This window comes from Amphibalanus amphitrite, unplaced genomic scaffold, assembly GCF_019059575.1.
Source record: "Amphibalanus amphitrite isolate SeventyFive unplaced genomic scaffold, NRLGWU_Aamphi_draft 000396F_arrow, whole genome shotgun sequence".
NCBI classification, from domain to species: Eukaryota; Metazoa; Arthropoda; class Thecostraca; order Balanomorpha; family Balanidae; genus Amphibalanus; species Amphibalanus amphitrite.
In genome coordinates this window covers 467,506-479,107 of record NW_024881890.1, presented here as the reverse complement: position 1 = coordinate 479,107, position 11,602 = coordinate 467,506, and the positions used below count along the sequence as shown (strand labels likewise).

The 11,602-nt window shown below is 47.2% G+C and overlaps 1 long non-coding RNA gene across 1 annotated transcript; it reads right to left on the bottom strand.

Moving 5' to 3' along the window:
* Positions 1-8,016: 8,016 nt before the first annotated feature.
* LOC122390455 lies at positions 8,017-11,136 on the bottom strand. Its single transcript, XR_006258156.1, has 2 exons — positions 11,098-11,136; positions 8,017-8,859 (listed from the first exon to the last, which is right to left on the bottom strand). It is a non-coding gene; the product is annotated as an uncharacterized LOC122390455 (long non-coding RNA).
* Between the last annotated feature and the right edge of the window lie 466 nt (positions 11,137-11,602).

Here is an 11,602-nt window from a genome sequence, read left to right as displayed (position 1 = left end):
TAAAATCGTGTCGCATCCTTCTATGGGAGGTATCCCCGTCACCTGTTCGTATACTGTCTGAGCAAAGGCCATACGTTACGGTCCAAACTCCATAGTGAGGCGGACATACGAATTTACGAGAGTTTAGCGACGAAATGATTCACTTAATTGTTAAGTAATCGGTACCATTAGGTACGCCATAAATTTTCTCTAGCATCTCACCGTAGATGCAGCAAAAAGTGCTTTACTTTTCAATGTATATAAAGACTTGCTCAGCTCAATCAGTTCACTCTGTATTGGCTCAAGCCGTATCATGCGAGCGCAATACAAACTAGAGCACCAGACAGCGCAGCGCTCCCCAACTCACTGCTCGCCCAGTCCACCCGGGCCGCCGCCACGACGGCCCCCCGCAAGTAGGCATCCCGCACTGCACCGACAGCCGCGGGCGACCAGCTGACCGGCCAGCTGACCGGCCAGCAGCCGGCGGGCGGCAAGCCGCGGATGGCCGACCCGCCAGCGCGGCGAGGGAGGGGAGGGACGCAGCTGAAAGACCCGACTACATATATATCAAAGAAACATTATATGTAATCATCGATGACGCGACATAAATCTGCTTTATTGGGGTTAGCGGTGTAGTCTGTGATGCCATCACAATGAAAATAGCCTAGTTTTGTAGAGCATCAAATTCTGATTCCATAACGACTCTCGCTAGTCCATTTTCAATTGTAAATAAGCCTTTTATTGCGATGCAAAGTCCCGAAATGGTGCCGACGGCGGCCGGTCCCCCGATGGTACCATACCATAGATGGTAAACAGGTTAGTTCACATTCCCGCCGCTATACGGGCGGCGGCGGCGCCACCTGTCCTCGTGACCGCCTGACACCGTAACGATATAGGTCTGAGCTCAAATCTCGGTAATGTCGTGCTTTTTTACTATATTTCTCAAAAACGGCAGCACGTGCAATAATGTTGTATATATCATTGGAAAGAGCATCAAAAGTTGTATAAAATATCAACTTTTGACTTAAACATATCTTAAACGTAAAAAGTTATTAAGCAGCGAAGACGCTCCCATTGACTTTCCATGTTAAAATTTTTCATTTTTAAACGAGCTTCAAAAGAGCAAACGAATTCTGACAGCTTAACGAAGCATAACAACATGTTCTATGGTCTTTTCTCAACAAGTCCTGAAAGTTTAAACAAAATCGTATCATATAATTTTGTACAATGAGCGAATGAAAATGTCTCTGCAAAAACGCCCATTGACTTAACATGGGGAGCGAAAAAAATTCAACTTTGACCTCGTGCAAAGACACGTTACGAAGTTCTGAGGGGTATACGGCGCACACCAGCGTGTACCCAAACGTGTTTGCCATAAAATGCTGGGAAGAAAACCACCTCTTCCTTGGCTCGTTTTCCCGCCATTGGCGATCGCGCAAAAAGTGTCCAAAACCCCGTTGACTTAACATGGGGAAAATGGAATCGCACGTGCCACGTGCCACGAGGTTTTAAGCGAGTAGCGACCGGTGCCATCAGGTAGATCGCCCCGGGAGCCCATACACTGAAATTTTTAAGAAAATCGAGCCACAAGTTTAGGCCTGACCCAAGTTGCCCCAATTCGCGGCCAGACATGCAAAACATAGCCCGGAGAAGGACCGCTCCGGTTGTTTTTCAATAGAAAAACACAATTCTAACGAATAGTGTTTGTCTTTTCAAACAACCTGCGGTTACCAGCATCTGCGATGCTGGGCTCCGCATCGCGGGACCGCAGGTTGTTTGAGCAAGCACCTTTGTAAACGCAGCAAAAACGCCCGCCGCCAAACGAGAGGATGAGCCTTGCACGTGCAGACCGGAGTCGGTGTGTTACAAACTGACGTGCACGGCACCCTACTCGCTGATCTATAGCGGTGTGCCAAATTTGAGTGTAATCGGCTCGGCCATTTTCGAGATCTGGAAGCGTCACCCTGCACGTGCGCACGTGCAAGCTGTGTCCAATTGCATTGTGCATGGGACCCTATTCGCCGGTCCCTAGCGGTGTACCAAATTCGAGCTCAATCGGCCCAGCCGTTTTCAAGATCTTGAAACGACCCCTCCACGTGCGCACGTGCAGTTGCATCTCAACCGTGACACATGGAAATACATACTAACTGACTTGTGCACGGCACCCTACTGATCGATCTCTAGATGTTTGCCGAATTTGAGTGCAATCGGTCCAGCCGTTCTTGAAATCTGGAAGCGTCACCCTGCACGTGCGCACGTGCAAGATGGGTCCAAACTGACTTGCGCACGGCACCCTACTAATCGGTCTCTAGCGGTGTACCAAATTTGAACTCAATCGGCCCGGCCGTTCTCGAGATCTGGAAGCGTCACCCTGCACGTGCGCACGTGCAGTTGCACCCCAATCGTGGCACATGGAAATACATACTAAATGACTGCAACCTACTGATCGGTATCAAGCGTTATGCCAAATTTGAACACAATCGGTCCAGCCGTTCTCGAGATCTGGAAGCGTCACCCTGCACGTGCGCACGTGCAGTTGCACCCCTACCAAGACACATGGAAATGCATCGCCTGGAAAGTGTCTACCTCCATGCCAAGTTTTAGCGCAATCGGCCCAGTAATTACCGCGAGCTATTGCGCTTATTACAAAACAGGCACCTCTTGGCTTTGCACGTGGAACGTGCGTTAGGGGTCACCCATATGCATCGAGAGTAGCACACTATGTGAAAGAAGGGAAAAAGCTACCCCACACAAAAAAACCGCACGTGTATCAGCCCAGTGGTTGCCGAGATATAAGTCGTACAAAAACGTCCCCACGGCGGCCGGCCGCTATTTAGCAGTAAAATCGTGTCGCATCCTTCTATTAGAGGTATCCCCGTCACCTGTTCGTATACTGTCTGAGCAAAGGCCATACGTTACGGTCCAAACTCCATAGTGAGGCGGACATACGAATTTACGAGAGTTTAGCGACGAAATGATTCACTTAATTGTTAAGTAATGGGTACCATTAGGTAGACCATAAATTTTATCTAGCATCTCACCGTAGATGCAGTAAAAAGTGCTTTACTTTTCAATGTATGTAAAGACTTGCTCAGCTCAATCAGTTCACTCTGTATTGGCTCAAGCCGTATCATGCGAACGCAATACAAACTAGAGCACCGACAGCGCAGCGCTCCCCAACTCACTGCTCGCCCAGTCCACCCGGGCCGCCGCCACGACGGCCCCCCCCCCCCCGCAAGTAGGCATCCCGCACTGCACCGACAGCCGCGGGCGACCAGCTGACCGGCCAGCTGACCGGCCAGCAGCCGGCGGGCGGCAAGCCACGGATGGCCGACCCGCCGGCGCGGCGAGGGAGGGGAGGGACGCAGCTGAAAGACCCGACTACATATATATCAAAGAATGATACATTATATGTAATCATCGATGACGCGACATAAATCTGCTTTATTGGGTTTAGCGGTGTAGTCTGTGATGCCATCACAATGAAAATAGCCTAGTTTTGTAGAGCATCAAATTCTGATTCCATAACGACTCTCGCTAGTCCATTTTCAATTGTAAATAAGCCTTTTATTGCGATGCAAAGTCCCGAAATGGTGCCGACGGCGGCCGGTCCCCCGATGGTACCATACCATAGATGGTAAACAGGTTAGTTCACATTCCCGCCGCTATGCGGGCGGCGGCGGCGCCACCTGTCCTCGTGTCCGCCTGACACCGTAACGATATAGGTCTGAGCTCAAATCTCGGTAATGTCGTGCTTTTTTACTATATTTCTCAAAAACGGCACCACGTGCAATAAAGTTGTATATATCATTGGAAAGAGCATCAAAAGTTGTATAACCTATCAACTTTTCACATAAATATATCTCAACTGTAAAAAGTTATTAAGCAGCAAAGACGCTCCCATTGACTTTCCATGTTAAAATTTTTCATTTTTAAACGAGCCTAAAAAGAACAAACGAATTTGCACAGCTTAAAGAAGCATAACAACATGTTCTATGGTCTTTTCTCAACAAGTCCTGGAAGTTTAAACAAAATCGTATCATATAATTTTGTACAATGAGCGAATGAAAAAGTCTCTGCAAAAATGCCCATTGACTTAACATGGGGAGCGAAAAAAGTTCAACTTTGACCTCGTGCAAAGTCACGTTACGAAGTTCTGAGGGGTATACGGCGCACACTAGCGTGTACCCAAACGTGTTTGCCATAAAATGCTGGGAAGAAAACCACCTCTTCCTTGGCTCGTTTTCCCGCTATTCGCGATCGCGCAAAAAGTGTCCAAAACCCCATTGACTTAACATGGGGAAAATGGAATCGCACGTGCCACGTGCCACGAGGTTTTAAGCGAGTAGCGACCGAAGCCATCAGGTAGATCGCCTGCGGGAGCCCATACACTGAAATTTTTAAGAAAATCGAGCCACAAGTTTAGGCCTGACCCAAGTTGCCCCAATTCGCGGCCAGACATGCAAAACATAGCCCGGAGAAGGACCGCTCCGGTTGTTTTTCAATAGAAAAACACAATTCTAACGAATAGTGTTTGTCTTTTCAAACAACCTGCGGTTACCAGCATCTGCGATGCTGGGCTCCGCATCGCGGGACCGCAGGTTGTTTGAGCAAGCACCTTTGTAAACGCAGCAAAAACGCCCGCCGCCAAACGAGAGGATGAGCCTTGCACGTGCAGACCGGAGTCGGTGTGTTACAAACTGACGTGCACGGCACCCTACTCGCTGATCTATAGCGGTGTGCCAAATTTGAGTGTAATCGGCTCGGCCATTTTCGAGATCTGGAAGCGTCACCCTGCACGTGCGCACGTGCAAGCTGTGTCCAATTGCATTGTGCATGGGACCCTATTCGCCGGTCCCTAGCGGTGTACCAAATTCGAGCTCAATCGGCCCAGCCGTTTTCAAGATCTTGAAACGACCCCTCCACGTGCGCACGTGCAGTTGCATCTCAACCGTGACACATGGAAATACATACTAACTGACTTGTGCACGGCACCCTACTGATCGATCTCTAGATGTTTGCCGAATTTGAGTGCAATCGGTCCAGCCGTTCTTGAAATCTGGAAGCGTCACCCTGCACGTGCGCACGTGCAAGATGGGTCCAAACTGACTTGCGCACGGCACCCTACTAATCGGTCTCTAGCGGTGTACCAAATTTGAACTCAATCGGCCCGGCCGTTCTCGAGATCTGGAAGCGTCACCCTGCACGTGCGCACGTGCAGTTGCACCCCAATCGTGGCACATGGAAATACATACTAAATGACTGCAACCTACTGATCGGTATCAAGCGTTATGCCAAATTTGAACACAATCGGTCCAGCCGTTCTCGAGATCTGGAAGCGTCACCCTGCACGTGCGCACGTGCAGTTGCACCCCTACCAAGACACATGGAAATGCATCGCCTGGAAAGTGTCTACCTCCATGCCAAGTTTTAGCGCAATCGGCCCAGTAATTACCGCGAGCTATTGCGCTTATTACAAAACAGGCACCTCTTGGCTTTGCACGTGGAACGTGCGTTAGGGGTCACCCATATGCATCGAGAGTAGCACACTATGTGAAAGAAGGGAAAAAGCTACCCCACACAAAAAAAACCGCACGTGTATCAGCCCAGTGGTTGCCGAGATATAAGTCGTACAAAAACGTCCCCACGGCGGCCGGCCGCTATTTAGCAGTAAAATCGTGTCGCATCCTTCTATTAGAGGTATCCCCGTCACCTGTTCGTATACTGTCTGAGCAAAGGCCATACGTTACGGTCCAAACTCCATAGTGAGGCGGACATACGAATTTACGAGAGTTTAGCGACGAAATGATTCACTTAATTGTTAAGTAATGGGTACCATTAGGTAGACCATAAATTTTATCTAGCATCTCACCGTAGATGCAGTAAAAAGTGCTTTACTTTTCAATGTATGTAAAGACTTGCTCAGCTCAATCAGTTCACTCTGTATTGGCTCAAGCCGTATCATGCGAACGCAATACAAACTAGAGCACCGACAGCGCAGCGCTCCCCAACTCACTGCTCGCCCAGTCCACCCGGGCCGCCGCCACGACGGCCCCCCCCCCCCCGCAAGTAGGCATCCCGCACTGCACCGACAGCCGCGGGCGACCAGCTGACCGGCCAGCTGACCGGCCAGCAGCCGGCGGGCGGCAAGCCACGGATGGCCGACCCGCCGGCGCGGCGAGGGAGGGGAGGGACGCAGCTGAAAGACCCGACTACATATATATCAAAGAATGATACATTATATGTAATCATCGATGACGCGACATAAATCTGCTTTATTGGGTTTAGCGGTGTAGTCTGTGATGCCATCACAATGAAAATAGCCTAGTTTTGTAGAGCATCAAATTCTGATTCCATAACGACTCTCGCTAGTCCATTTTCAATTGTAAATAAGCCTTTTATTGCGATGCAAAGTCCCGAAATGGTGCCGACGGCGGCCGGTCCCCCGATGGTACCATACCATAGATGGTAAACAGGTTAGTTCACATTCCCGCCGCTATGCGGGCGGCGGCGGCGCCACCTGTCCTCGTGTCCGCCTGACACCGTAACGATATAGGTCTGAGCTCAAATCTCGGTAATGTCGTGCTTTTTTACTATATTTCTCAAAAACGGCACCACGTGCAATAAAGTTGTATATATCATTGGAAAGAGCATCAAAAGTTGTATAACCTATCAACTTTTCACATAAATATATCTCAACTGTAAAAAGTTATTAAGCAGCAAAGACGCTCCCATTGACTTTCCATGTTAAAATTTTTCATTTTTAAACGAGCCTAAAAAGAACAAACGAATTTGCACAGCTTAAAGAAGCATAACAACATGTTCTATGGTCTTTTCTCAACAAGTCCTGGAAGTTTAAACAAAATCGTATCATATAATTTTGTACAATGAGCGAATGAAAAAGTCTCTGCAAAAATGCCCATTGACTTAACATGGGGAGCGAAAAAAGTTCAACTTTGACCTCGTGCAAAGTCACGTTACGAAGTTCTGAGGGGTATACGGCGCACACTAGCGTGTACCCAAACGTGTTTGCCATAAAATGCTGGGAAGAAAACCACCTCTTCCTTGGCTCGTTTTCCCGCTATTCGCGATCGCGCAAAAAGTGTCCAAAACCCCATTGACTTAACATGGGGAAAATGGAATCGCACGTGCCACGTGCCACGAGGTTTTAAGCGAGTAGCGACCGAAGCCATCAGGTAGATCGCCTGCGGGAGCCCATACACTGAAATTTTTAAGAAAATCGAGCCACAAGTTTAGGCCTGACCCAAGTTGCCCCAATTCGCGGCCAGACATGCAAAACATAGCCCGGAGAACGACCGCTCCGGTTGTTTTTCAATAGAAAAACACAATTCTAACGAATAGTGTTTGTCTTTTCAAACAACCTGCGGTTACGCAGCAAAAACGCCCGCCGCCAAACGAGAGGATGAGCCTTGCACGTGCAGACCGGAGTCGGTGTGTTACAAACTGACGTGCACGGCACCCTAAACTAATAGTATTACCGCAGGGAACACGACGCATTTATAGCCGATACATTTGCTTTTTTTCTTAAATAAGATTGAAACATTGCGAGTACTGGCTTTTCGCCTAGCAGTTGGGCGTGAGGTGAGTGACGATAAAAATTATTTCGCTCTCCCTTGCTCCTGCACCTGCGGAAAGTGGATGGATGGGCATTGGATACTTACTGGAAGGGTGTAATAAGGGCAATACACCACTTCATGCTCCGATAATTGCATTACGTCTATGACGGTGTAAAGTAAAGAATAAAGATGTGTGAAGAAATAGACATCTGACAATTGGCTGACTTCCCTGCCTCCCGGCCGCTACTCAGGTCCACCACTCGCCGTTGTCAGTGCACGGTTTTTCTAGCAAGCTCCAGCCTAGTATTGATCTTATTCAGTATTTACGGTACGAAGATTTGATAACGGAATGTGACGTTTCCACATCATGCTTGATGGTTGAAGTTTGCACCGTTAACAACTACCAAGTCAAGTCGCAGCCCCAGTCATCTGGCACGTCTCTGTCATCGAATAAAGCCAATGAACAAGAAAGTTATTATTTTCCAGCATAAATGAAAATATATAACACTGCTACAGGCGGTACGCGGATGTCATGCACATTACACACAACGATTCAATCGAATAAAAACTGGATTAACCATAAATCAGCACTGGATTAACCATAAATAATAACAGTACAGCACCAAACACTTGAGATGCACATTATAGTACTTTAGAATGCACAGAGGAGTAATGAGACTAAAAGTTTTAACACGCCCTATCTTAAAAAAATATTGAACGAGATATTTCCACAGTGCAAAAACAAAACCGAAATCCGACAAAAAACCGATTCCAGGTTCAATGTCCACAGATTTAAAAACAAAACTTTCAAGTGCCCCCATGGTAAAAAAAAAAAATGACCAAAGACGGAATTGTAACAAAGAATAAATAAAGATATGTGCGGCAAACGAAGGGCGGCACTGGACGAGCGTCTGCACAAAGTAGGCGCACAGAGTTACTCCTTAGCCCAGCGGGCAGCAGCAAATGAATTACAACCAAAGGAAGAATATGCATTAGTCTATTAAGGCTCATCGCACCATGACGAGGCACAGCTAGGATAACGCGATTCGCCTGCGTCCTCCAGGCGAGAAGCACCTCGAGTAGGCTGCCGTGTCTTGACCAACTGCCGCATCCGTCGTCCGCGCCGCAGGCCTCCCAGTAGTGCCTCGGAGTAGTGCCTCCATCGCATCGGCCGTCGACCGGCGTGGGGCCCGGATGTGACTAGTGCAGCTCCGTGGGGTGCCCTGCCGCGCTCTGCCGAGTGTGCAGAGAGCAGGTAGACTGGTGGCGGTGAAGAAAACAAGCAGTTATCTTCTTTCGGGATCTGTAAAGAAGCATTCTACTAAAAACTACATCCAAAACGTTTTCCATATTTTTTTTTTTACAGAACACAATGCAGTAGCCAAAATAGATATGAAGTATGTGAAGACAACAGTCTACTGCCATTAGATAACTGATCCTGATGGACAAATACATTAGATACTAGTAAATCATAAGGTGGTTCAAAGGCACACTTTGCAGCTCCAGTAAAAAATCACTGTTTTTCATACTTCATACTGTAAGGGGAAAGGGTGGGGTGGGGATGCAGCCAAGAGTGCATCATATGGGGTTGTAGTGGTCGGACCATCTGGAGCAATAGCCTGTTTTTGCCGTTTTTAATGTTAACCCTATGGCGCACATGAGCACGCGCCACGGGCGCACCCCCGGCCGAATCGTGCCCAAAAGCTAATACGACCTGTTGAATTACATGACCCACGAGTCGTGAAAATTTCACCCTCGTGCGTCAATCGACGGCGCCGCAATATCCGTTTTGGGGCATCACGCCGCCTATAAGCCTCGCAAAAGCGTCCGCACGGCCGGCCGGCCGGCCGGCCGGCCGCTCATACTCAGAAATTTCCGTTAATCTAAGGAAAGACTTCGCTCGCTTCGCTCGCTCCGTAACAAAAGTGACACCTCTCCGTTTTACACGTGTCACGTGCAGTGGAGGTCACCCGCAAGCATTGTCCATAGTAAATACTTGTAAGAAGAGTATACGCTACCCCACACAAAAACCGCAAGTGTAACAGTGTCCGTCCCCCTCCCCGGCGCCGTTTTCCTCCAGGGGAGGCGCCCCAGCCGCCGTACTGGGGCGTAGCGGAGTCCGTGCTTTTAGCACAGCAAAATATCCACCCAGGCTAGATTAACGTCACGACAACCTAGGATTAAGAGTGGCTAGACTTCAGACTTCATGCAGACTTAACATTGAAGTATTATATATGCAACTAAATGACACACATGGTGTTTGTTCTAACCTTCTCAACAGAAAGTGAACGTGTCAGGACAGCACCCCTTGGTGACCATTATATTCAAGGGGTGCAGGAACTGATTCCCCAGGGGTGAAGCGATAGAAGCAAAAACATGAGTCACTAGTTCCCTCCTGTGTCTTCCCTCCTGCAGAAAAAAAAATACATGTGTGATGCCCAATGTGACTGATAACTGCATATTATAAAGCTGGAAATATTGTACAAAGTTGTGACAACACAAGCAAACTATGCATGTCACTGCTCTTGTATAACTTTTCTATTTTTATTGCTATATGAGACCTCACAAGACACAAAAATATGCATGGTTAGAAAGTGGGTAACAATACATTTCAAATGAACTAAGCAGATTATTTCTAAGCTCCTTTAAGTCCCAATTTCTGCTATATTTCGCTTGTTGTCACTTCATATTTTGAACTCAAGGTGCCTTGTGGATTTACCTCAGGTATGTAGGTAAATCCACAAGGATTTATGGGCTTTACCACAGTTGAGTAGCTGCTCCCTCAATTTAAGTTTCTCGTTAAATTTCATTGAGGCGTTGCAAGATGGGCTGAAGCCGAATCCTCTTCCCTGTTTAGCTGATGCTCATAATACCTGAACATTTTTAATTCCAATTTTTATAGCTGTTAACAATTGGTAAAGGCCCATGTACCTAGACAACAATGACTTTACAGAAGAAACCCCTGGCTGTGTTTCATGGGCGCGCTGCCAGCCGCTGCCAGCGCATTCCGCGTGAGCTAGCGTCAACCTCCGGTAGTGTTGGAGGTATAGGCTTGTTGATGTCTCTATGGAAGCCAAAAGCGGCTGGCAGAGTGCTGTGATATGCTGTGATACACCACCCTTATTTTTGCACAATAATGCTGTGATAACTGTTCCTGCAAAAAATATAAGGTGAAGTGAAGTAAAATCAGGTCAAACATTAATATATACCCGAAAATAGCAGTGTTTGGAGTACCTATATTCACATTACCAATAATATAAAATCAGGTCAAACATTAATATATACCAGAAAATAGCAGTGTTTGCCGTTTGGAGTACCTATATTCACATTACCAATAATATGATACACAACAGGCCATAGAAAACCAGTGAATCAGAATGTTGAATTGTACCCCAATTTCAATATCAATATGGCACTTGGCAATAACAGTTAAACACACCGTTTTTGATGTTAAATCAACAGAGAAAACTCCTGAACATAAAAAATGATCAGAATGTATAATAAGGATAACAGTATAAATAAAAATCGACGACATCAGCACCTATCATCGCCGTTCCACATTCACCACTCCCCATTCCACGCACAGATTGTTTACTCCTTGGTTTACCCCGTGTTCGCAGTCTCCCTGACGACGGAGATTCTTTACGCCCACCGACCAATCACGTTCAAGATCAGCGGGGCTTGGCCGCAGTTCTCGAACGCTATTTGCCAGATTAAGCAGGACCTTCGTCGTCAGTAAACTGTGAACACGGCGTTACATATTTCGCTATGGTAACAAAAGCGCCAGAATTGACTACCAGAATTGGATCCGAAGGTCAAATGGGTCACGTGACTGACAAGTTCAGATGGACAACACCAGGAAAACGGAACAACGTGCAATAACGTTCTATATATCATTGGAAAGAGCATCAAAAGTTGTATAAAATATCAACTTTTGACTTAAACATATCTTAAACGTAAAAAGTTATTAAGCATCAAAGACGCTCCCATTGACTTTCAAAGTTAAAATTTTTCATTTTTAAACGAGCTTCAAAAGAGCAAACGAA